The 27,365-nt window shown below is 40.3% G+C and overlaps 1 long non-coding RNA gene across 2 annotated transcripts in view; it reads right to left on the bottom strand.

Annotated features, from left to right (window-relative positions):
- Positions 1–4,761: 4,761 nt before the first annotated feature.
- Positions 4,762–27,365, bottom strand: part of LOC107311203 — a 36,203-nt gene continuing 13,599 nt past the window's right edge. The window contains exons 2-9 of one of the 2 annotated variants that reach the window (XR_001553929.2): positions 19,936–20,006; positions 15,508–15,701; positions 14,091–14,322; positions 13,876–13,971; positions 11,254–11,296; positions 10,741–10,882; positions 7,804–8,282; positions 4,762–7,682 (exon numbers count right to left, since the gene is read on the bottom strand). This is a non-coding gene — a long non-coding RNA (uncharacterized LOC107311203). Of the gene's footprint in view, positions 8,283–10,740; positions 10,883–11,253; positions 11,297–13,875; positions 13,972–14,090; positions 14,323–15,507; positions 15,702–19,935; positions 20,007–27,365 lie in introns of both variants that reach the window. The other variant, XR_001553930.2, reaches the window with a different exon arrangement.

Here is a 27,365-nt window from a genome sequence, read left to right as displayed (position 1 = left end):
TGCTTAGGAGTGCGAATGCTTTGCGTTATCTGGGTCATACACAGCAGCGCACCACAAGGTAGAGCTGCTGAGAGAGGCAGCTCTCCATTGCCTTGTTGTAAACACAGTGGGGTGCTCAGGTAGTACTGAAGACCCAAAGTTAAGTACTAACTAGTAAAAAATAAAGCTATTTCAATGTGGAGTTCAGCAACCAAATAAAATTAAGGAAATTAAAAAGCAAAGACTTTTACTCATTAAGGAGACATGATAACAGCCTGTCAGCATCTAAAGGAGGCTGTAAGAAGAAAGGGAACAGACTCTTCAGCAGGATCTGTTGCGACAGGATGAGGGGAAGTGGTTTCCAACTAAAAGGGGGGAGCTATAGCTTGGATATAAGGAAGAAGTATCCTACAGTGAGGATGGTGAGGCACAGGAATAGGTTGCCCAGTGAGATGGTGGATGCCCCATCCCTGGCTGAGCCTCTTGGAGCTGCTCTGAGGCCCACGCGTACACACGGAGTCTCCTACTAGGGGAGAGCAATGGAAAATGTGACCTGCAGGAGGAGGTCGCTGTGAAGCACTCAGCAGAGGCTGCACACATTCCTGGGATTTTTACTCTGCTCTTGAAGGAAATAAGATATTTTCCCCTATTGTTTCATTTTTCTGGCACATTTTCCTTGGATCACAGGTTTTTTTGAACAGTTTTTCTTATAAGAATACCTTGTTATTTATTTTATTTTATTGTTAATTGACCTAGTTTGGCAACGTTCAGCCTGGGAATTGTTTGAATTTTTTTGGTGGCTTGAATGTAAACTGTATTTAAGCACCTTTCCACTGTGGAAATGTGAAAAAAATATGATTAACAAAACAAAATTGCTGAGATTCTTGTGCGTGAAGTTGAGAGTCTGAGCCCCTTCACTTTACCCATTAGCACGAGAAATCTGCTTTCCACTCTACTCATCTCCTAATACTTAATATGGCTCATGGTTTCCTGATCCAAAGTGGAAACATGGAAGGAAACGTCCTCCATCGTGCTTTTCTGGTGCAAGCAGCCCCAGCCAGTGCTGGCCTGTAGGCGGGGAGCCCAGCACCAGCTCTGGCCCTGCTCCCCCAGCTCCCACCTGCAAACCTATGGGGAGGCAGCACTGCCCCACAGCTGGAGGGGCTGAAGCAGTGCAGGATCACACCCTGAGTGCGGTGCTGCTGTTCCTTTGTGGGTATTTGGAGTTTGTTATGGTGCCTTGTTCTGAAGAGGAACAATTTTATTGGTTTACCATAAGGCATGGCATATTGGTAATTCTCCCAAGCGAGGCTGCATTTGTAAGAAGCTCCCAGGAGTCGCTGATGTAAGGGAAAATAATTTGGTGCCTGACCTAGAGGTGGATTAAATTACCGTTTCCTGGTTTGCAGAGGGTAATCCCCTTACCTCCAGCACAGAGTCTGGAGTTTTCCTTTCTGGGCTGGGATTTTTCCTCCCCTATACATGGCCAGAGGGCATGAATCACCTGTAATGCTGAATGCCATGGGAAGCAACAGGAGTCATGCCAGGGACCTGAGCAGAACTGGGGACATTTGATTACAGCTTGGCAGGTAGCAGCAGACACTGATTGTGGTTGAACCAGATGCCAGTGTTGTTGTTAATTGTTTACATTAAATCTGGCATCGGGCTATCCAACTGGGACTGAGTTTATTAACTACTTTGGCTATCCTTACTGATTTTGACAAAGACTCCTAGCTGCATCCTCCGCTGTGTGTTTGTTAAAGTGAATGGGCAGCTAAATGCATTTAATAGTGCACAAGAGGAATAAAAGTCTTTCCAAAACTCTTTATCTTTCTATTTTTCCTAGCAGTCAGAAGTTAAGGCATACCTAAAGTTCTGCTGATGGTCCTCCATTTTGTTTAAAATATCCAAAGAATCTTCCCAAATAAAAAGATCAATTTTTTTTTTTTCTATGTAAACATACTATTGTTTTTTGAGGGCCTCCGTTGTGGAGGCCCACAAGAGGTGTTTTCATTTGGAGGAAGTGCAGAGCACTCACCTCCTGAAAAAGCAAACTTGGGGTTGCTGTTTTATATTGATTACCCCAAAACTGTAATCCCGAGCCATTAATGAAACTCTGGCAAGAGCTGTGTAATTTCCTGGTGTCCTCACTGAGCATGCATTTTGGCTCAAATATAGAACCTACAAGACCTGTTAGTTTAAGCTACGTTTCACCTCCTTGAATTAATATATTTCTAAAATGGCAGTTTCATAGAACTGTAACTACTGGATAAGAGAAAAATAGCAGAGCTCTGGTGCTAATTCATTCACCAGCCCTGGTGGGGAATAAGCAGATGCAGTGCAACGCTAAGCATTCAAAAAATTGGCAGGGTTGGAACAGAGATAGTTGGAAATCTGTGCGTGCAATGTGTTTTTTTCTAAGGAGGGGAAAGGCTCAGCATTTTAACTAGAGAGCAGGTTGAAAATTTGGAACCTTATTGATGCTGAGATTACTTTAAGTGAGGAAATCTGAAAAACATTTCACAAAGCTGAAAAAATAGAACCTTATCTTCCTTCATCTCTCCCCAATGGATACGTGGTCTGGTTTCTCGTACCAAAGAGCACACTCAGTTGTTTTCTCAAATTAGTGAGTTCCCCATGAAATTCGTACCTTGGTCCAAGCCCTATAAAAGTCTAATATCTTACATAAGTGCTAAGTTAAGAATTTAGCTGAAGCATAAATTGGTGCATTGGCATTGTATCAGCCATTTACATTAGGGTGCATTTTATTCCCTGCCTCAGGAAAAAATGTGCTTCAGCTTGTACTTGGGAGCTCTGTGGTGTGCTTTGGAAAGATCTGGTTTCTGTTCTCCTACTTAGAAAAATTAGGAAAAGGTAAAGCTAGTGGCAATACTAACTAGAGATGCTAACTAGTATGTGTGTAGCCACTGGAAGAGGTGGTGATTTTCAGTCTGAAGGGGTTATGGGTATCCCCCTTGGGAATGGAATAAATTAGCATCACTTGTGGATTATTTTTTTTCCTGACTTAAAACATCTCCTGTAGCTTTGCATTTTATACAGATCATTATCCACAATAACAAGCTGGTCCACACAATAGGCTGTGTGCATGTGTATGTATATATAAATAAATGCACTCATATAGATCCTTCTTCATCAACGCTGTTTCCCCTCTGTGTAATTCCGTTTAGGCCATCACTTCACTTGAACCATTTGTCAGTGAAAGGAAGTGCCTGCTGAGAAGTGATACATTACTGTATGGTTTCTTGCTGTGAAACGTTGATTTTAAAACAGGCTGGCAGATTGCAGCCAATCCCACAATAAAACCAAACAAATGGGTTTGGGGAGGTTTTGTTGTTCTTTTGTCCTGTTCTTATGCCCAGTTAGAGGAATCTTATATTGTCTTTCAGCTGCACCATACTCCTCAGTAAATTTCTGCCTTTCTTTGGCCTTTTTGCTTCTGGGAGTTTGGGATTCTTTCCCATTTCCATTCCTGCATTTTTAAGCTGTGACAACCACTATATTGCCCAGTCATTAGCTAGTGTGGCAGGTGTGCAGTGTTTTCTTTTGGAAGGGATAATGTTAGCATGGAGATCTTCCCCCCTTTTACAGGCTGAGAACACCAACATGGATGTTAATGCAGGGCTGCAGGCTGAAGAACGAAGGCCAAACATAGGTCAGCACAGACTAAATTGAAACAAAATGGAAAGCAACCATACTCCCATTAAAAATACTAACTTTGACTTGGACTCAAGGGCAAGTCTGCTCTCAGTCCCCTGGTAGTCCTCAGTAGAGTATCTGGGTATTGATACTTTCCATCCTACATTAATAGATATTTACTTTACTCCTCCACAAGGAAATGTAGATGCAGAAGGAGGCTGCTGCCTTCTTCTAGGAAGTAAATCTACTCTTAAACACACACTGTTAATGTATTTGTGAGATAGATTGTACAGAAATTGTTTCAGCATTACTTTCAAAGTACGATATCTGACTGTATCTTTGCTGAATGAATATCAGGAGCATTGCTACCGATCAAGAAAGTGAAAATTCTAACCCTGTTTTCTTAATGCTCATCAAAACGTATGTCTCAGCATAATATATTCTGCTCTCATAAGGCTGACAAAGTCTTTCAGGCAGGTAGTGTGATGGGGCCAGTAGGTGATCTTTATTTAGACCAAATTTGTAAAGACAGTCTTGCACCACAGTCTCATATGTGGGTCCTTAGGCAGGGAAGTTAGATTTTCTGCAGTGAACAGCAGTAGATTATTAACTTAGACGTAATAAGGCACAGTGCTTAGCTAGGGCGAATGAACTCATTTTCGGACAGATTTACCTGTGCCTGAAGAATTAGTTAATAAAGCACATTTGTTTTAATTTCCATTACCTACTCTACATTTACAAATTATAGTTCCTGATTAATGACATCAGGAGTTGAACTTTGCCTTTTCAAGCACCAGACACATGCTGTGCTGTAGAGACATTTACATTCCATTTATGCAAGCCGTCCAATTAAAATTTACTTTTAGAAAGTATATAATGCACTAGAATGAATACATTATTTCCCCTATTAATCTGCATCCTTTGTTTTTCAGCAAAAGTGGCCAACCTTCCACTTTGCCCGAAATGGAAATTCACATTAAAAAAAAAAAATCAAAAAAAGTCCAAACAACACAGAATGGGAAGTGGAAATAAAGGGAAAAAAAATCCACATCATATTAATAAACTGTCCTTCTTAAATAAAAAAATAGGGAAAACAGAAGATTTGCCCCTCATTTTGTTTATATATTTGCATTTAAAAAGTGAAGAAACATGATCTGATTCTACACAGAATAGATGCTCCCTTGCATAAAGGGAAAAATGCTACTTGATGCCTCTGTCACAGGTTGCCCATGTTTCAGGGAGAGCAGAGCACTCAGGAATATCACCATCAACTACTTTAGGTTCTCCTTTAGAAGAAAATGAGAAAAATTAACCAGGCTCTTTCCAAGCAAAGACAGTCTGAGAAAAGCTTCCAAAAACTGTCTGGCTTATCCCTCTTATTAAGCACAGGAATGATGTTCATGCAGCAATCATGTAGAGATGGATGCTGCACAACAGTTTTTGCGGTTTTTCACTTCTGAGCGGTATTTCATGTATTCCCAGTGCCCTTCAGCTCACATAGAATGAACAGAACAACTTCTGTGGAGCCTTTCTGGTGTGCAGCCAGCATCAGCCTTTCCTGCCAGGGGATGGTTTTCCTGCAGGTGGTCACAAGAAACGTCAATCAGAGTAGACATCTCCAGTACCAACAGCTCTGCAAATGAAGGAGCTGTGTTTGCTGTTTCCTGGAAGCACGGAGTGAATATAACAGCTTGAATGACATCCATCTGCACGGTCCAGGAAATTTTGCCAGACTGTAGGTAGGGTTAATGCAGTAGGTCAGAGGAAAAATCATGGTACAGTGTTTGAAATCTTCCATGCAAAAACAGTAGATGGCAGCAAGAGAGACAATGTACAACCAAATCTGGCTTTTGCTGTCTTTGCTTTGATGAGTAGGCTTTAAATAATTTCCTAAGTAACCTATTTTCTCATTGGTCATGAGAATATAATAAAGTTGAAAATTACCTTTTCTTTTTGGTGCATGATCTTGATATCTGTGATCTTCATCCTGGAAAGGTATTTCATGGCTCAGGTCTTTCTGGCCTGGCACTGAAGTATCCTTTTGTCCTTTTATGTGGTTTATAATGCTTGAGAAATCATGCTGAAGGCAGGGGTGAGTGCCTGGAGCAACTCAGTCTTTTTATTTCACTTTAAATGTTACATTTGTGAATAGGAACAGGTCTCCTCCTGTGACAGGCTTCTCAGATGAGATCTTTCACGTGTCAGGACCACAGCCCTCAGGGTTTATCACCAAATGCAGAAAATCTATTAGTCTAGAAGCAAGGTATGAGAACTTTTCTGCCTGAGCACCACATAATACACAAATGGAGTCCCACGCAAAGGCAAGGCTTTGCAAAGAAGAAAGAAAAACATTATTCAAAAACTAATATTGCTGAAGTTGCAAGACTGGCATTAAAGACAAAAGTTTCATTTAATATCCAGGTGCTCATGAATTCATCCTTTAAAGAGCAGCCAAAGGAGGTAAGATTTCCACAGGTAATTCAAAGCATCAAAATTAATCCTGCAGCTCCATCTCTACAGAGGTTTAATATGTTTTTAAAGGAAATAAACTATGAGAAGGGCAAACTTCCCTCAGGGCTTCCTAGCTGAGGAGAACAAGTATATTGGGACAGTACTGTGTCAAATTTAGAAGAAATATCTTTCATTAGCCATTCCCGTGATGTTATGAATAGCATAGTTTATTGTTGTTTTTGAGCAAATTCTCCAGTTCTGCTGTTATGATGAACATTCTTACATGGCAATTTTTCTTACTCTTCCTACACATTGTGCTGAGTACACAGTTGTCATATGCTCTGTAGAACCCTTTACCACATTTCTAATCAGGCAACCCAGTCCTTTTCGAAGCTGGACTTCTTAGTGTTTTTTCTATTTACCCTGCTAATTCTTTTACCATATACTTTTCTGCTCTGCAATGTAAGGACTTTCTTTTTTTTGGCTCAGACTGCCCTGCCAGGCTGATTCCCTGTTCCAGTCTCAGTTCACAACCGGTCGTTCTTTGTTTCAGATTTAATCAAGAATGTTCCTAACAGCCCCGGTTACTTCAAAGGTGTGATGCTCTCCCTGCTCCCATGGAAGACTTCTAAAGATTTCCTCCCCTTTTCTCTGCATGCTGTGGTTGAAGTATACATGATAACGAATGACTCTTTCTTTCTGAATAAAAGATGCATCAGAGTATATTGGCAATACATACTGCTTTTCTCTGCCAAATCAAAGGATTTAGAGATATCTCCAGCATTTCTTCATATAGAAACCAACTGTGAGCTGTTCTATTTTTTACTGTTCCAGCTGTTAAAATTTATAGAGATCAAAATCTGATTTAAATGTTCTTTCCATAAAGACTGTCAACTTTCTTGTTGGGAAAGAACGGGTGATAACATAAGAAGGAGGAAGATGATCTATTCCTCTTATTTTTCCTGGCTCACCACATTAGCTGTTCTGTTATATTTTGTGCTTAAAGTAATGTTTTGCAGCCCAAGAGATCTGCACTGAAAGGGCTTTCTTTTTTGGTCTTGTCCCTTCCATCTTATTTCACACAACCACCATACTTTAGAGCTGCAACTATCTGGAGGGTTAGTTGTACTGATGACATACCTGGGTAAGACCATTTCCATTCATTCTTCAATGGCACATCACACTGCTGGTGTGGATCAAGGGATAGAGTTGCCTCACATCTTTTAACAGTGTGGGAGAAGTAACTGGTATTCTGGTTTGCGGAGGAGAAGACAAATGACAACAAAGCTGAGAAGGCAAGCAGCAGCATCAGGCATTTGTAGATGTTGGTTTGTCATCAAAATGAAACCATCACTGTTTAGAATATTTGAGTTTCAGGTAAAGGAAACAATAAAAGTTTGTCTGCAGTGACAGGTTTCCTATGCCTCTTGGGCCCATATGTGGAAAAGGGATACTACTGAAAACACAAGCATACCTCAGGCAGCAAGTGAAAAACTACATTTGGGTCACCTTAGTGTGTAGTCTCATGCTCTTATCAAGGGCTTCTGTCCTTCCCCAAGGCTTGGAGAGTAGTTTGGTGGATGGTACTAGTTTCTCTGTTCATTACAAAAAACAATGTCACAAAGGAAAATCAAAATGCTCACCAACTGCAGAAGGAGCATGCACATTCCTACTTAGTTTGCTCTCAAGTTAATAAATGTAGGATGGTGAAAATACCTTTTTAGTATTCTTACAGCTTGCTAAATGATTGCAAGCACCATTTATCCTCTAAGTTTGTTTCTGCAGAAAAAAAAAAATCTGATTCACCACTGGAATGCATGTGGTGAACTGAGACATTCTATCAGCAGCAAAACCCCTAATCAGAGTGCCCAGTAGTTTTAAGGCTGCATTATGGCTTGGACTGATTTTGTGGTGACTTTTGGTTTCTTGCCATTACTCCAGAAAACATGCAGATCAAAGAAATAACGTCACATTGATTGGCTCAGCTCTTGTAAAAAACTAGACTTGTGAATTTGTGTCTCCTAATGTAACTAACATTTTACAGATGGCTTGGTTCATGTTAAAGCTTGGGATGCATGTAGATTGAATTATCAGTGGATTAGAACCATCTGCATTTAGTTTGAAAATATTTTTGTGCATATGTTGTCCAGCAAAATGCACAGAGCAGCCTCCTGATGATGAATTCCAGCAGATACCTGGAGGAAAAAAAAAAAAACCAAAAAAAAAAACATTGAGACAAATCAAGGCCATATCCTATTTACTGCTGGTTACCATTTTTCAAAGAAACCACATTATATGTGATAGCACTTGTGACTTCAGATCCAAGAATTCCACAGAACAAGAGCTCATCTTTGATCATGAGTTAATGGTGAAAGAGATCAAATTTGAAGAATTGGCATGAAGACAGCTAGAATCCAGCCCAGCACCAGATCCACAAGACAATGGGAATGACTGTCCCATCTCCTGCCTTACATTTCATATGTATCATTTCATTGATAAGAGGATTTAGAACAACCTGATCCTGATTTTGTAATGTTTTACACTGACTCTTGGCATCTCTAATTGACTAGAACAGGTGCAAAACAATGAAGAATCTTGAACAGAGGATTGATGTTCTGGCAAAAGTATCCTTAATTACTCACTCCTTTTGAATCCCAGTATCAAAGTCTTTTAATGATACCCCAGGACATACAGTAATACCAAGCACAGTATTGAAACAGAGTCAACACTGCTAAACTAAATTTAGTGACTTTAAGGAGTCACTAACAAAAGAACACTTTAGTTATAGAAGTGTTGGGAATTTACTTTTTCCTATTAAGAATAACTAAAATACCAGCATCTACACTTGCAACAATATTAGATAAAACTGACATAGCGTTCACAGCATTACTACTTCAAAACTTATTCTATTACAGGTTTTTATGTTCATTAATAGTACAGTATAAAGGATAAGTTCTTGCTAAGTGACTACAAAGTCTTCTATTATTGATGCCCACTCACACTGAAATGATTCTGGGTGCTCATTTGTAAGGAGCAGAATTTGTTGCAAAATTCATAAACGTCTTCCCAAGTTCATCTCTCTTCACAAATACCAGATTTAAAATACATTTTTAACAGGGTTTAGTAAAACCAATTATATTTTTCTTCAGGGGTGATTCTTGCCAAATTTATTGCACAGGATAATCCCACCAGAAAAAGTTCAGGCTTAATAGGAAACAGTACTTTATATTTTCATTAAGTTTGGGGGATATTTCTTTGCAGAACTTTTTTTCCTGAAGCAGATCACTGATGGTAAAATCAGAGTGCTTCTGCTATGCATGTTTTTCCCATAAACTTGGAGTCTCTTTACAGCATAGGACGATGCTTCTGAGAAATAAGGCTTTGTCTCGAGTACAGAGCCAAATCAATCATTAAACTCTCATACACGAGGTTTATGATGTAAGCTAGGCCCCTAAAACTGAGTGGTGTTTTGCATCAGGTATTATAGCTATATGATTCTTAAAAACTTACCTTCAATCTCATGTGTATGTATTTATATATCAAAGGAAAATACAAAGCAGAGTTTTAGCTCTGTCTTCCTCTTGTCTGAACTGGCATTTTGTGAATTACATGAGAACCATACTGGCTCATCACAGCTAAACATCCCTTTTTTTGCTAATTGCCTCTTTAGTTCTTAGTGCATACAGTTTGACTTGCTGCAGAGAACTCCAGCAAAAAGCATTACTGAACTCCCAGGAGGTTCTTTCCTGGATATCCGATTTGATTTAATTTTTTTCTTTTGAACATCAATTTAAAAGGAAAATGTGGCTCTTAAAATTTCTCAGCCACAATAAGGAAGGCTGGGAGGCATTCAGGTCCAGAGTTCAGTAACAGTCTGTGCACTTGTACAGAGAACCATTTCTGTTTACAGACTTTTTTTTTGCTTGCTTACAGACCATTTTTGTTTGCTAGCTGTTTTAACTATTTCTGATCAGGTATCTGATCAACTTTCACCAAGCTTCTTGCAGCAGCATGAAATCAGTTAGGGAAGGCTTGCCAAGATACATGCTTTTCTCTTCTCTTTTAGTCTGCTCAGCTTGCTTTCAGCTAAGCTTTTGGAGCTCTTTTCACATGGGACTGGGATGGAAATTGCTTCTCACTGATACCTGTACTTAAAGTCACTTTTCCTATTTCCAGGACTTCATCAGAAACCTAATTTTGCCATGAATGTTACAATATTTATAGTATATTACAAGAATAATGTGATAGAGATATATAATACACAACCATTGCACTTTAATACAGTATGTAATCTATAGTGTAAGCTTTACTTTCACACAATACCTTGCAATAAATATGTATAACTGGGCTTCGTAGTCAGTTCTGAAATGTAAAGTGTCTACCCCTAAAAAGTAGTGAGTAAATCCTTAGACTTCCACAGATCTGCAGCAAACTTCAGAAGCATAAAATGCTGTACCGTGCTTCCCTGCTGAAACAATCATAGTCCAGCTTCCACTGTTAGGGCAGGGTAGCATTTTTATTTTCTAAAAATATATTTATCAGGGCATCACTCTGGTCTGCAATTGGATCATGCAGCACTTGCAAGAAGGGATGTAAATGAGGCAGTGAGGGACCAACCCGTCCTGCAGAGAGCCAAGTGCTTATCAGCCTTACCTACATGGTCCCTGCAGAATCTGGATGAGCACCATTGCCTCGTGGCCACATACGATGGAAGGACCTGAGGCAGCCTGACACTGAAGGAGTTCTGCTGCTGTTCTTACTGAAACAATCACACAAACACTCTAAGGAAAACTACCTGTAACAAGAAGACACATCTTGATTCACCATGCAAAACTAGGAAGAGATACTGCATACATTGCATTCCAAATAGATTTGAAGAAATAATCTTCCTTATTTTTTTTCCTAGCTACTGATAGCTTATATAGGCGAATTTATACTTACAGGTAATGCAGATTGCAACAGTAAGAAGAAAACTACATGTAATTTTTTAGCTTAGTCTGCTAACATAACTACATATACATGAAAGAAAAAGAAAGCAAGTAAAATGATGTTAAAGAAATAAAGTCTGTCATTTCTTCTTTCATTTACTTGCCGAAACTGGGAGGCTTATTTCTTGCTATGTGCAAGCACAGCTTATGACACCATCACCTGATCACACCCACCAACCTCCTGAAGCCTGGCCAAGAAGGAACTCCATGCCAAAAGGCTCCTGTGAGAAAGGAATTTTGTAGAAAGTAAATGAGCCCTCATTTTGAAAAATGCAAGCCACATTTTCACCACCTCTGTATCAAGATATGCCAACATCTTTAATGTAAATACCAGACCAAAAATAAAAGATAAGTCCAATGTTGATCATCTAATAGTTTAGTTATAAAATAAGGCACAAGACTTAAGGATTCTGAGAAGCCAGGCAGTGCCACATTCAAGAATTTCTTAATGGTTTTCAAGGAAAAATGAAGGATAAAAAGAGGTGAGGTTTAATGATATGGCAGCTTACATTGTTAAATGGATTATTAAGCGATGCATAAAAGATTAAGTAATGCAGTTCCAGATTTATAAATACAACCTAAAACCTCACTGAAAGCTTGTAATTCTTGATACTGTGCTCAGCTGATTATCCACAGTGTTGTTGAATTATGACCTTGTGAACTTGGCTCTACATATTTCCCAATTCCTGTTGTTTTTTGTGGGTTATTTGACTTTTGTAAATCACGAGCACACTGTGAAGCTTTCTGTAGCATTCATAAATTTCCTACATAAGCCTATACTCCTGAAGTCTGACATTCTACCTACAGATTCACTGATGATGTACATGCCTGTAGGACTGTGGCCTTACTCTGTTGCAAAGATATAAAATATCAGATAAAAATTGGTATGATGGGTGATAGAGAGAAGAGAAGGTAGAAAGCTACAAGCATCAGAAAAAAAAAAAATGTCTGAAGCAAGCAAGGCAGTTCCTCTGTCTCACGGCCAACGCTCTGGATGCACCTGAATTGAAGTGAGCATATCTCTGGGTTCTCCACAGACTCATGCTTCAGCAGAAATATCTATTGGAATAACATAAGAGCATCACCAGAGGTAAGAATGGCACAGAATCTGCAAGTTTCTTGTGCAAAGAATAAAGTTTTTTTTTTACTCAAGGCTCTTCTCTCCTAAAGAGAAGCAGAAAACCTTTAGCAGAAATCTGATACGGAGAACCTACAGCTCCATATGGCTTTGTCCAAGTTCCCTGAGATCACTGACAGCAATTTTGCATTAACTTAAATCAACTTTGGTTAGAACCTGGTAATAATCAGAGTACAAAATGTCTGGCACTTTCAGGAAAACAGGTGGATGAATACATAACTAAGTAAAAAATGAACTTATGTGTATTTACTGTGGACAGCTGCAAGCAAAATACCACTGTTTTAACCCTATGCAGCCTTTGTTATGTGCTTGCATTCCTTCATGCTTAACACCTGTTATTTATCAGTTGCACCACACCAGCATTGCCATATGCGGAAGAATTGGCTGCAATTGATACAGATGCCACCACAGCATATGGCCTTGCATGAGGGACTCCTGGGAACTCCAAGGACACTCAGTGTGAGGGGACCACTGCCTGGCTGCTCAGTGTAGCCTCTGAGTTTGGGAGCTTCTGTGGAATAAGTACATGTGGCTCTTCACCACTTTCTTGAAAAGAAAGACAAATCTGCAAAAGGACATAATAGTTTCTGAATCTGATGCAAAGCCATTCACTAGTGAATTTGTGTTTTCAACCTCACTTGGACCAATTAAGGAGTGATTAATGGAACATTCTTCAATATTAATCATCAATAGTTATTTCTGATGCAAGGATAATCTCAACCTACAGCAAAAGTGTATGAATCAAGAATCGGGGCAGTGTCTAGAAGACATTAAATGCAAAAGAATAGCTTTCATGCAGAAACTTGCCTTAGCAGTAATGTCTTGCCTATTCACTACATGATCTCTTCCACTTTGCTGGTCTGGAAAGGACCAGGACCGCTAGTGAGACAAATCCCCATTGACTCCAGCAGCAAAAGGCTCAAATTTTAAACCACTTCTTTTTAAAAAACAAACAAACAAAAAAAAAAAATAACCCACCCTCATGTATTTTCAAGTAGCACCTTCATACTTCATCAGTTTAGTGCCTGCTTCCACTAAATCCACTGACTTCAGTTTTGCCTTTTGTTGATAACTTCAGAAGGTTTTAAAGTCAGTCCTATCATTTCACTGGAAAAAGTAGAATTAAGGATGGAATCCTGATTTCTTTGAAGTCAACGGCAAAACTTCAATGTTATTTAAGTTTCAGTGCCAGTGATAGCAAAGATAGCATTCCATTAGGAGCTTGATTCAATTTATATAAACATATAACACTTTCATTTATGTAATGACTAATGTTTCCTTGTTATTGTTTAAAAGAGATTTCAAAGTCCGTGCAACTCTTTTTTTGCTTGCCTGCAGGGGAAAGAAACACATGCTGGGACACTGTATGTCTTAATAGTATTACTTTTGATGTTCTTTACTTAAGATCAACTCTGTCTTTTTCTCTAGTTTTCTTTTGCCTTCTGGAGTCTACCAGGGTCATGTTGAGATAGCCATCATCGGTTGTCAACATGGTCTGAGCCCGAGTCTGATAAACATGGATAAAGCTCTGTATTTCAGACTATGAGTGTTGTGGGCATATTAAAAACAAAAGGAAAAATTCAACAACCTCCTGCTAATCCACATATACTTAATGTATTCCTTTTCTTTCAAGTGTTTTCATGCATCCAAAAATCATCATACCTCAGCCTAGGCTATTTCACTGCCTCTATCGATGACTTGGCAAAAGAGATCCCTTCCCAGTGTTACACTCCCAAGCTTATGCTTCCCATTACAGCTCTGTAAAATCAACAAATAGACAGAATGGCGTGGTTAGGTTTCTATTTTACAGATCATGTAACTAGAAAGATAGATTATCATGGTGTAAAGGTTAATTAAAAATAAATGAAAATGCTCACCTGTGTTCTAGGTGCTCACAGGGAAAACTCCAAGAAAAGCAATCTCCAGAAAGAGACCCTCATGTCAGTCAGCCCTTAAATGGGGTCTAGGAGAGATGCAGCCAGGCTCCACCTCTTCCAATCACCCAGCTGAATTGCCTTCACCTGTGCTCCCAGGGCTGACTCAGTGTTTGCCTCAGGTGGTCAATCAGTGGTTAAGGCTGTGATTCAACATTTCCCATACATGTTCTAACTGTAGTTGGTGAGATATGTAGAGCAAGATTAAAATGATGCCACGGGGACCATAAATTTTCTTATTCTTTCTTCTGTCCTTTTAATGGGTCGTGATTGAGTTCACAAATAAACACTGCATTTGCAGAACCTGTTTGCTTTTTATAACTCTCAGTGGGAAAGAGCGCAGTCCTTTGGGCAATATTACTCTGGGAGGAAAATTACTCCTCTTTTGGTTACCTCACCATCTCCTCCCTGTTTAGTGAAGCTGTAAGTGTCAGATCTCCACCAGAATTTCTCTCAATAAAATTCTCTGTCTGGATGTAATAACAGCTTTCTGCTGGAACATATTTCGTATACTTAACACTTAAACTTTCCTTTTCTAATATTTCCTTTTAAGTAGAGATGTCTTCCAAGTCCTCCTAATACACCTTTTACCCTTAAGCTTATTTTAAGATAGGTCTATCTACAATGACAAGAGTATTATATAGGTATAAAAAGACAAGCACCTATTGTTACCTGGCTTATAAGAACGTTATCTGGCAGAAAAAATTGGGAAGAGAAAGGCTTAATAAAAATCTCTTCTTCTTTTGCCTCTGTCATACTTTCATCACATCAGGGAGAATGTGAGACAGCCACCCCAGTGCCAGCCTGGAATCTGCTGCAGAATGTGCAGATTCCTCCCAAGGTGCCTTCTGTTTGCTCCTTATGGCCAGGGGGAGGTGAGCACAGTGATACCTGCTGTGCTAAATAGCACCAAGCCATATTAAAGATCACAGAAACTTGGATCCTTCTTTGGTGCATACAAACCTAAGTATATTCCAGAAGAACATACTGTGAAGCCAAAGCCACGCATTTATTTGCACTTACAACAGTATTCTCATTCTCCCCAACACTTGTTTTTTTGTTTTGTTTTGTTTTTTTCCATAGACACTGAATGTATAGATTGTTCTAAATTTAATGAAGAACACATTTTGCAAGAACTGTTTCTGTACTAGCAAAGTAACTGCAGTTGTTGTAAAGTACGGGATCTGTTGCTTTGCTCTGCATGCACCATTTATTCCTGTTTTGTGATTCACTGGGTGAATCCAACTCTTGGAATTTTTTCCTTTCCAGCGGTGTTTTAAAATGTCCCTTTATCATTGTTTTGATGTATAATGTTTGGATTTGCTAAGCTTCCAAGGAAATAAACTCCAGTCCTACTTACTTCCACACTGGCATTTTTGGAGAATTCATTCTTCTCTCAGCTCTTGTAAATGTGTACAGCATGGAGGAAGCATTTGCTTTCTCTAGTGCTCTGCTGTAAACTGTGTATTACCCTCGGCTTCTTGAATCTCCAATCTGTTCCTCAAGGAGTTTAAGCTCAAAGTTCGGTGCTCTGCCCTCCCCGTAGGTTTCCACCTGTTGAGCAGAGGAGGTAACAAATCCATCACTCAACACTGAATGCTTCTCTCACCCATCACAGCCTTTCACAGTGCTACTTGCAGCCTGGAAAGACAGTCAGCTTCCTGAAGTAGTGTAAATTATTTACATTTGCTACAGCCTCTCCTCCTTTTCCACACAGTCATCAAGTGTTTCCAGCCCAAGAGAAAGACTTCAGGCAGAGCCCCAGTGAGAGAGGAATACCCAAGTGGCAGCTCCTGCCCAACTCCCACCCAGGACACCATCTGATCTCTGCAAAGCTTCAGTTTCAAACCCTGCATATTCTTTTCATGAATTATTGCAGCATTTTGCTTCTGATGAGTGTTCTCAAAAAGATGCACTTTTCCCAGAATATTTTCAGAAGTAGGTTCCAGAAAGGATATGAATGCAAATTAAGTAAATTTGATTACTGTTTGGAAAGTACATTTCAGTACAGTCTGTGGCTCTTCTTATCCAGCAGTGCTGTGCACATACAGAGAAAATAGTAGTTATTTGGCCATCTCCAGTACATTCAGCTAATTCTTAGGTACATTAGCTATGAGTATGTCATATTTCTATCCATTTTATAAAAATGGTTTTAAAATCAATCTGTGGACCCCAGCTGACACTTCCTCAACATGGCCATGATGTCCCCATCTCTGCCCAGAGGGGCAGCAGTGGGGGATCCGTGAGCATCTGAGGTCTCCTATGGCACCTCTTCCCAGCCTTCGGAGTCCCCAGATGTGCCCCCAAGACTAATAGCATTAGGGTGAGTAGGGTGACTCATACCCCTCCACTCTTCAGCCTTCTTCATCACATCTTGCTCATATAGAAAAGGTATTTTTTTCTTTCTTTCTTCTTTCCGTGAATGTCCTTTGGGGCTGAAATGGCTAATGAGACTTGGTGCAGTCGTAGGGCTCATAGAATTGGATCTTCAGGCACAGAGCCTGCAGCCATGGCTCTTGGGTCCAACCATTTTGCAGGCTTCAGCTGTCACCAGAGACATGCAGACAAAGGAAATGTTCTTTATTCTTGCTCTCTGCAGAACACAAATACTTAAGAACAGCCAGACTTTGGCCTTCTGTTTTTCATTATGACTGTTTAAAATGTGGTGAGCATTTTCCAGAAGGGGCAGGTTGTGTATTTAATTTATGAAAGTAAAGAGGAGAGGAAGAGTCATCTACATTCCTTTCGGATCAGTGTTTTGTATAAATGTGAGAACTGGGGTAATATTATGCCATGTCTTCCAATGATTATTCACCAAATGGCTGTGTGCATGCTGTTTGATATGGAGAATAATTATTTAAAAATATGTAGTTCTACATTATTTGTTATGCAGTTTTGTTCAGGGGTCTCATCAACATTTCTTGTTAAGAAGGATATATACATAGAGGGGAAAAAAGCTGCAATATGTGGATACCATTTCGGCTCTGAAGCCTTAGTATTTTTGGAATAACTTCTACCTTAGCTTATGGAGGTTGGGGATATACAGTACATGCAGGGAATGCAGGAAGAGCCTTATTTTGCTTCAGCGATATGTATGTCCTGGGCTGCGTAGTACAGAGTGTGTATTGGGAACTGGCTTAGAGTTGAGACTTGGCAGTGTACAAGTATCTACGGGACAGATAAATGAGGAGTTTGTGCTGACAGACCCTGCTTTCACCTACAGAACTGTAACAAGACCTCACTTGTTGAAAAAAATTGAGGGAAAATATGGGGTATCGTAAATATGGTTCTTTCCTGGTTTCTTGATAAAGTTTCTTGGTCCAGGTCCAAATTGGAGAAATGAACCATCTTTGCCTAATAACTGCAAATTCACTTCTGCTCTGTGAAACATTTTGCAGAGAAAAGGCAGTGTGCCTTAACATCTGAGATTATGCTCAAGAAAGCATGAGAACACAGATAGAAAATGAATAAGCAAAATAATCTTTCTTTGTTGATTCTACTCCACCTGTACATCTGTCCCTAAGGAAGTGCCAGAGCTTTAGCATGTGAACAAAGCACTCCATCAGCTCAGTTGAAGATGATGTACCAGCCCTCAGCATTCAGAAGTCGTAAGTCAGACCACAAAGATCATTAGATTGTTTTTAAAATAATAGGTTTAATTGTAACAGATGCACAGTTCTTTTCACTTGCTTGTGACTGTTCGAAGTTTTCAAATTCATTTAAACATTTCTTTGCAATTCCAGGGGAAATTCATTTCTAACTTAAAGCTATGGGACTCCAGCAACCAGAATATTTTTTGAAGTGCCTAAAATGGTAAGAAATATTCTTCTTAAAATACTGCATGAGTAGCTGGGAAGCTCTAGGTTTTTTTACAGCAGGGATCAAGAAAGAAAAGATCAAATTAATTCCAGAACTTGATACAGTTGACATGATGAGGGAAGGTAAAGGACAATATAACTTGCTAATACAATGCACATGTTTGCCATGAATCTGTTGTAGCAATGGGAGGTTGCCAAAGACTTTAAAAGCATACGGATACACACAAAAACCCTTCTGCAAGGGGAGAGTTAAGTATCTCTCTGCAAATTCTGGAAGCAATAACGATGACTGTATTTCTTTCTTCCTTAATCTCATGGTGAAGTAGATTGGGTGTTAGCTTGGGAAGGAAAGCTTTACTGCCACCAAGAAATATTCCTGGACTTCCCTCAACATTTTTACCTCACTCTTCCCCTTTCATAGAAGGAGCTACAGACACGGACAATACAAAAAGATATTTTTTATTTCTCATTCTTTCCTCCTACAATTCTTTGTTAAGATTTCACGTGCACATTCAGGGATGTCAACAGTGTGTTTCATCCATGCTTTCATGAATACTATCAGCATGTCACAGCAATTGCAAAAGCAATTAAATATGTTCAAGTTGAACCAACGATGATCTTCAACGCAAAGGAGCCATATAGATAAAGAGCTCTGTGGGGCACAACTGTACTGCAGATGCAGCAGCACAGCAGTGGTCTGGCAGCACCAATACAGCGTTGCTCATTGGCTGCTGTAAGGGGAGGAAGAATTGGAAGGCCTGTCTTTGAGGAGCTGAATGTGTGTTCGTTCCTCTAGGAAAAGCTGGTGGTGCTACTAGGCTTGTATTGCGTTACCAGAGGCATTCGAGATGTACCTGAGGTGCCTTTCTGGTCAGCTGGCTGATTGCAAAGAGCTTGCCATGGCCAAAGTTTTGCTGCTTAAGAGCAGCCTGAAGACAACTCTGTCAGATCCCATATCTCCTGCTCTGGTGAGGGCAGATTTAGAGAGAGCAGAAATGAAACATTTTCACAGCAGGGAGGAAAAAGAGAAAGATGAGGAGCATGGCACTATAGAAGGAAGAAAATTTGATGAAAAAAAAAGAGTTGGCAGTATGGAGAGCCAAGTCCAAGTACTAGCCTGCGGGTTGCACAAATTATCCATACAATTAGGGTAATATGTTCCAGGGCAGTTACTGTGGAAGAAGTCCCACAGGACTTGAAGAAGAATTATTAAAAAAATCCAACCGCAGAAAATAAAAACAAAATGATGAACAGATGAAAGATCCTATTTTCTACTCTTCAACAAACCGTGCCTGAAATGTGTGATGATTTCTTATGTCTTCAGTATTTTTCTGGCCCCTTTCTATCAAGAGTATTCCTTTTCGGTTGTGTGTGCGTAAATTATCATGGCTGGCACCTTCTTGTTGACCTTAACTGCACTAAGAAGTCTCATGCAAAGTAGTTCATGATATGGTGGCAACATCTGAACTGTATTTTACACCAATACTCATAAATCATTATCTGTAGCACTGTGAGTGCACTATTGCTGGAGACAAGTACAAATTACCACGCTGGAAGGACAGCTGGTGAGATTTATATTGTATCATTGCCTGTTCTTCCAATAGGAAGTTCTCTTTAGTGGTAAGAGTATGACCTCTCTGTTGAGCAATATATTACATGGACAGGCATATGGAGTCTAGCATTTCTGCCTTTATGGTGCAATACAAAAATATGCTACAATACCTGACGTAACTCCAACTGAAACAGCTCCAGAACTGGGAACAGTCTAGCTGCATCAGCAAAGTGGTATGCCCAGGCTAATTAAATTAGAACAGAGGCTACACTGATGCAGCTAAACTGTTCCTGAAACCAAGATAATATCTCAGCACAGAGCTGCACTGTGCAGTATAGCTAGACTGATGAGAAGTGTGTGGGTATATCCTTTGAGATTCAGAGATGAGCACCCACGTAATAGCTTTCATCTTACTTACCTGTTTTTTAAATATTGACGCTATCCTAAATGATCTTCGGGCTTCCCCAGTTTTCATCTACATTGCAGGAGCTGCTGACATAAAACAAAAAAACATCAACCAAAAATAACTAAAGGAGAGAGTTCAGAAAATCCCTCGGCAAGCTCTTGTAACTTCTCCAAATACAAATTTTTCCAAACTTTTCCATTGATACCAGGCATTTTCATGTATTCACTACTCTTGAAAATTTTACCACTTTTTCAAAGTTGAGCATTTTTTCACTCCGTGTATTGAGTGACTTTATTGTTACACTCCTAACATGTCTTTCAGAATTCTTCCCACAGTTCTTACTTTCTTACTTGTGTTGGCCTTAATTTTCTTTGCTTCCCTTTTCAAGTTTTTACAATGCTCTGTAAAATGTATTTCCAATGTGTAACTTTATCAGAAACTGCTTTTTTTTTTTTTTTTTTGCTGTCTTTAAAAACTTAACGCTGCCTTCTCTGCTGCTGTCTCTGCTGGAGTCTTCCAGCTGTGTAGAATTTTACCTAGTTCTTTTCTGCTGGTCAGGACTTGCTGGATACTTTTAGCCTTCTACTGTACAAAGAGTAGTCTCATGTCCTAGATGCAGGTAGCTGAACTTCTCCACTGATTTCTTGCTGGCCAGCACTTTTTATATTGCACTGAGATGAGTGATGCTCCCTGAATATATTTGGTGAAGTCTACATCAATACTGAGAACCCTCAGTTGCTCCAGGTAGCGTTGGACCTCTCCTGTGGTTCACCAGATCCACCAAGAACTGGCTTCACAGAAACTAACACTCTCCCATCTACTCTGAATGTATTCATCTGGACCAAATGTCCTTTCTCTTTATCTAGGCTCAGTAAAAACAACCAAGAAATTCTGTTTTCATTCTTTGTTGCATGAAATGCAAAATCAGAAAAGTACTTATAAATTCATAATCAAAACAAGTTTGGAATAGCTGCCATCTGGAAATGGGTAGTATGTAGGATAAACAAAGTGTATGTCGTAAGTTATGACCTAATTTATTTGTCTTCACCTGCCTCCCTGTGATACTTTCATAGACAAAAATTGTGCAAATGGAATATTTCACAACAATGTGGAATGAAGGAAGGGATGTACTTTTTCTAACTCAGACAGAGTATGTATCCTATAGAATAGCCAGATTAATGGGAGTGGTGATGCAGTTGCCTGTTCCAGAACCCCCTCAAAATTTACAGCTGTATACTGGAAGCACACCAGGATGCCTGAGCCATGCCTTACTTGCATGTCTATTTGCATACTTTCAGATTTAAAAATAGCACATGGAATTGCGTCTGCCTGTACTTTAATATTCTTGGTAAGGTTAGATAGTGACACCCCCTGCATGAGAAGATAGGGGTAGAAAGGCATCCAGTTCCATGTCAGATGCAGTAACAGAGTCTCCAAGTACATCCCGAGTGTTACCAGCCCAGGGCTGCACACCCCCTCCCAGAGCAAGCCAGCTGACAATTGCAGGATGCTCAGCACACAGTAACATGATGCAGTATTCACAGGGGGAAAAAAAACAACAAAAAACCCACAAAACAAAAAACATGCATACATGCAGCATAATGAAAAGGAATTTCCTGTTGTTTGATTTGCTTCCACCATCAGTACAGGGAGAGAGCTATCTTTCTATCTGTGTTCTATCTCTTATTTCTTATTCTTAAGAGAGATAGTTGTCCTTTCTATCTGATTTCTTGAGTTACTTATGTTCTTAGTAAGGCCTTTCACCTCTTATTGTAAGGAAAGCCCAGAAATCTTCAGAAATTTCCCTTTCATTTCAATTTCCTGTCCTTTTATTGGAAGAAATACAGTTCATTAGCAACAAAAACACCAGGAATAAAGAGTAACATCTCCTGTCATGCATAATAACACTTGAGGTCATTTTCAAAAAATAATATTTCCTCTTTTCCTTTTTGCTTTGCCACTCCTTAGTGTTTTGTTGTCGTTGTTGTTGTTGTTTCCCCAAAGTTTAATTTGATTTTTTTACTTATTTACTTCCATTATCTCAAACCAAGGGACATTTTTCTGATACAGATTTTCACTTAAATGAGGAAAAATACCCACGATGCCACAGAAGAGCAACTTTACAGCTATATTTGACCCACTCTACAGTAACTACTGCCAAAAGTAACTTCTGCTGTTCAGCCCAGTAATCACAGTCATGCTACAGTATGTTCAAATTGCCTTGCAGATGACGGGTAAAAATAAGTGAGCTAGACATAAAAGCACAGGGTGAGCGAAAGAGCAGGCAGGAGAGAAATGTCCTCAAATAGATTATACGGGTCAAGTCATGCAAGTGCTTCTATTACTGCTGATTAACTTTGTCAGCTGTTATGTTAATGTGTAGCATGGCTTGAGCGCACACAGACCAAAAGTACGAGGAAGCTGAGACTGTTCTCTAAATAAGGATGCGTCCCAGACTGCTTGAAATGGTGTGTGTGTGTGCTTCTAACAGAGTGGTGATGGATGCTAACAGGATGAAAATGAAATCTCAATAGCTATTCTTTTGCAGTACAGATACATCTCCCTCCAAACCCAGGGAATTAAGAGGCGCCTTTTATATTGCCATCCCCAAACCTCCAAAAATCTTGAGCTGTTCTAACATTACGTATTTTTTAAAACTGTAACCATGGTTTTGGTTGTCCTTTATTTTCTGCATGATCAGCATTTCATTTTCCAACCGCCCCTTTCTACCTCCATGAGGGCTAGAACTGTACCTAGTACACAGAAAGCCCAAATCTTGCTGTGTGCCAAGTGCTGAGATCTCTGACCTTCTGAAAACAGTATGCAAGCTAATGTTTCTCTATGGTCAGACCATGCTTCTCAGAATGATAAGTACAGTAAGAAAGAAAAAGATGCACACGAGCTTTGACGTGCTTAATTTTCGTGAAGACTCAGCATTCAGGAAAAAGGCATCCGAAAGACTTTGAGAGGTGACTGCAATTTGGTGGCATTTAAACCAAGAATGAATTTGAGAGAAGGTGAGGACTGTTAATGGGGTGGACAGAGCTACACACAGCCTCCCCCAAAGGAAAGAAGCGCATACCAGACAGTGATGCAACAGCTTGCTGGGATGGCTTCCTGCACAGCATCTGCAGTGACTGGTAGTACTACACTTGTGAGCTGTGTCCCTCAGTGGGGAGGTGCTGGCTGAGTGATGCTGAGTCCTTCTGGCATGGCGGCTTCTGCCCACGGCTGTCACCCACGGCTAGTGTCACATGTGTCCTCCTTTCTTCTTGTCAGTGACAAGGCGTGTGCATTGCTGAAGCGGCTGGAGATCTTCCACCACTACAAACAGTTCTTTTTTCCTGAAGGTAGCACTCTTTCTCATCACTGAGCTGACAGCATGAAGACAGCATTAAGCACAGTTGAGTGGGCTGTGAGTTGGGCAGGCACAGGAAAGCCCCCGGTGCTTTTTCCCTGAGCTGAGCTAGGTTGTATATCAGACTCCTGGGAGCCCAGAGGAAGAGAGGTAACGGTGGGGAAAAGCCACAGGACATGGTCCTCCCACAGGCTTCTGAGCTGGGAACCCCCTTGTCTTGCCAGCATCACCCATCTCCTGTCCCCAGGAGGACAAAGGAGTAAAAGACAAGTAAAGGGAGACAAAGGATGTCTCCCTTTACTTTAGCCTCTGAGTTGCTGGTTGCTGGGACAGGGTTCCACTTTCCTCTGGACCTTTATTAAGTTCTTCTGCTTTCTGCACCAGGAGACATTAGGACTGCATGATACAAATGCACTTGTGGCACGAACTGTCAGATCAAATCTTGGGAGTGGGTAAGTTGTGAAGTGTCCAGGTGAACTTCCTCAATCAACAGAAAATCCAAGAAGTGAGGAGTGGCTGGTGAACAAACATGTTGGAAATGGTTTCAGATGGTGCCTTGCAGTAGAGTCTGTGTTCCTCAAAGCTTGTTAGTTTCTTCCAAATATGCTAGCTAGTCTAATAAAAGAAACTGCTTTTCCCTAGAAGCCTCATCTTGCTTACATCCGTAGTGATAATCATCTGCTAATTAGAGATACTATTGTGATGAATAATGTCGTATTATTTGAGTGTCTGCTCTAAGGGCGCCTGGTTGCTGCAGGAGACTTCTCCCTTGCTCTTAGCAGCAGTTTTCTTAGGCTTACAGCAGAACACAGTGATGGCTTAAGGGCTTGCTTCTTTCTCAAACTGCTGTTTGTTTAATAAAAGATGCCTTACATCCAGCGTGTTTTTTCAGCCCAGAGCATGTAGGTGTAGGTGGAAGTTTGGAGCATCTCAGCTATAACTGGTACAGTTGTGTGCTGCTGTGGTGAGCAGAAGACAAACAGATGTCAGCTCACAAGAACCTGTTTACATCAGCATTGGTGATATTTAAAAGGCAATCTTTTTTTCTTTCCCTGTGGGTGTGGGAAATTGTCTTCTTTTTCCTATTCTTCTGTATCAGTTCAAACCAAGGTCTGTTTGTGGATCAAGGTAAAAGTACTGTTTAAAATACTAATTGCTCTAATTAATTTTCCTTCAAGGAAGAAGAATACCGAAATAGATACACAGTAAATGTGAAAATGGAAATACGGGCAATACAAAAAAGCTCCATTCCTTCTGAGTTTCCTTGAGATAATCTACATTGTGTCTCAATCTCCAAATGGAATTGATGTGAATAGTTAATATTTTTGTGTTTGCAGGTAAGTTTATTCTCCATGAATCTGTCAAAGGCTATTAGGGGGGTTCCATTTCCCTCTCAGCCAGGGGGTCGGGAGGCTTTGAGTGGCAGGAAATGCAAAGCTGGCTGGAGAGGAGAAAGATAGATACTGAAGTCTGAGAATATGGGCAGAAGGTTAAATGCTGACAAAAACTGGAAGTAACCACGTGTGCTGGCAGATACTTAAAGAACTCATTTAGCAGCAGTTCTGCAAACTTTCATAGAAATAGGAATCCATAGTTCTTCAGCAGACAGGGGGAGGTGGCCCCAAATTGCTGGAGCAGGAACAGCAGCACATTGTAGGGTACAGGATGAAGAGCATAAATTCAGAACAACCATGTAAAAGATAGCATTATGTAGGACAAATAGCAGGCCATATCAGAAGACCAAGGTGATGAAATGACTCAGGAGAGAGCCTGCTCCTCTTCCTGTCTTCCCCTGCCATGTTTAGCACTGCTCTGCATTCACCTCAGCAAACCTTCCACCTTTCTGTGCCCAATGAAGGGAAAGCGAGCTGGTTGAGGAATGGGTCTGCCCAGATGATCTGTGGACTGTCCCTCTGCACCCTGATGCCTGTGTGGCCTGCTGTCCTCTGGCCTGCTGTCCTGAGGCCATCTGTCCTACAGCCTGCTGCTCTGTGGCCACCCACCATTCCAGAGCAGGCCTATCCAGGAGCTGTGCTGCTGGCACCCAACCTGGCACAGGAGAGTCTCACATCACTAGCATTGGATTTATCATCATTACTGCTGTGGGATTTGTCTGTCCCTGCACCACCTGACTTCCCTCAATTTTGGCAAAAGATGCTCAGAGATAGCTGGGTGTAGGAAGTTGAAAGACATTGTGCTTGCAATGACAACAAAATCTTCTCACCACTAATCCTTTTTGCCATTAAAATTAGGAATATGTGACCCACTGACAGCATAAAAACTCTTTTTCAAAGCCACTATGCTCTTTCTAGGTACTTGGCACCCTTCTGTGAGCATACAGTTCTGTGTTTCCTTCCTTCTCATGCCCCCTCAATAGCTCCATTTCTAAGACAGCCAAGATTGAGTAACCTCAGTCTTAGACTATCATGTGTAGGAGAAAGTCTTTAAACCTGGTCTGCTGACAGAATGCATGCCCTGGCACTGGAAAGTCATCTCAGAATATGGGCATTGGGGACAGACAGTGGAAGAGTTACAGAAGCAGAAGGGAAAATGGGTGCTTTAAACAAGCAGCTTTTGTGCTTTATTCCTGATGCAAAATAGGGGAATTACTACAGGAGTGAGCATGTCAAGGAATGTGACTAATTGTAAATGCTGTGTGCTCAGAGCAAGGGCTGTGCAGGTTTATTCTCTGGACAATTCTATCAGTTTTTGAACAAAAAAGGTGTACCTTGCCAGACAGCCAGGCTAGGTGATGTACAGGCAGCTTTTTTACCTGGCTGTCTACTTGCTTGAATCTTCTGAGATATAAAGTTTGCGCTTGCAGTGACACAGCCAGAAAAGCACCCTGAAGATATATGGGACCACATTCAGCAACAAACAAACAGAAAGACTTTTTTCACACTGCTTCAGAAACAGAAGGCCCATTACTGCTGTGCAGATTTAGCTTTTAATTGAGTGCAATGGATCTAACAATTTGTGGTCTCAAGAAAAAAATCCTTTCAAGGTCATCTAAATGAGGCCTGTTATCTCCTGCAGAGGAAAGCAACATTAGTAATCACTGATGAAACCTGTGAGAGGTAATGCTACCATGAGACAATGTGTCGAATTTTAGAAAGTGCTCATTTTAGGTGCACGATGGTGGAACAAAGAATAGTTTGGCTCAGCAGACATCTGAAAAGGCTGCCAGTTTCTAATGTCAGGAATATGATTAATGACACAGATAAACAAAATAAATGGAGTTGTTCAAAACTAACACTAATGGAATCAAGAGCGGAATATGGAACACGCAAACCTACAAAAAAAAAGGCCAAGTATTTTCCTTCTCCAGACAATGAGGAAGAAGTATCACAGAAACATTCAGTTCTTAGAATGTTTTCAGTGCTTACCTTTAAAAGCTATTTAATTATATAAAGTTTTCAAAGTATGTACAGAATGAAGCTGACTCTAACTAGATGAATGCAAATCTGGGAAAGAGGTCCACTGAAACTAGTGGGTGGAAATTAGAGCACAAAAAATGATGCAGACCATGGAGTTGTAGTTTCTCTCCTCACGCTGCCCCATGCTGCTTTGCGAAAACATGCTGTCCTTTGACTTTCAAGGGCATTTCAGAAATACATTTAGCTCACTGAATAGAAACTGCAACTTAGTATCCCTGCTAATATGAAGGACAGGGCAAATCCTGTAGAGTAAGTGATATCAGATGCTGGCTGGTACTTTTACTTGTATCTACAGTACAGACTTTTGCTTCGATTTTGTCACAGAGGCTCTATTTCTGGCAATGGCCATTAGCAGAATGTTCCCATAGTTGTGAAACTAATGTTATTTCACTGCAAAATCACACTATACTGCTGAATAGAACTAAGCAAGTTCCACTTGAGGAACATTTTCTCTGATACTTATGGTGGCTTAGGTAGTAAAAACTGAAGTGTATGGGATATAAGACAAAGAGAAAACACCAAGTAAGCAGACCCAGTTTCTATTTCTGTAGGATGGCTTTCGTTCTTCTTGAACCCTTGCCAGTATATCAATATGGTTTCTTCTGAAGTTTTGAATGGGAGTTTTCAGGGAAAATCCCGAGTGCTGC

This window comes from Coturnix japonica, chromosome 3, assembly GCF_001577835.2.
Source record: "Coturnix japonica isolate 7356 chromosome 3, Coturnix japonica 2.1, whole genome shotgun sequence".
NCBI lineage: Eukaryota > Metazoa > Chordata > Aves > Galliformes > Phasianidae > Coturnix > Coturnix japonica.
Note: the sequence above shows the minus strand (reverse complement) of the source record. Positions and strands in the feature narration are given on the sequence as shown.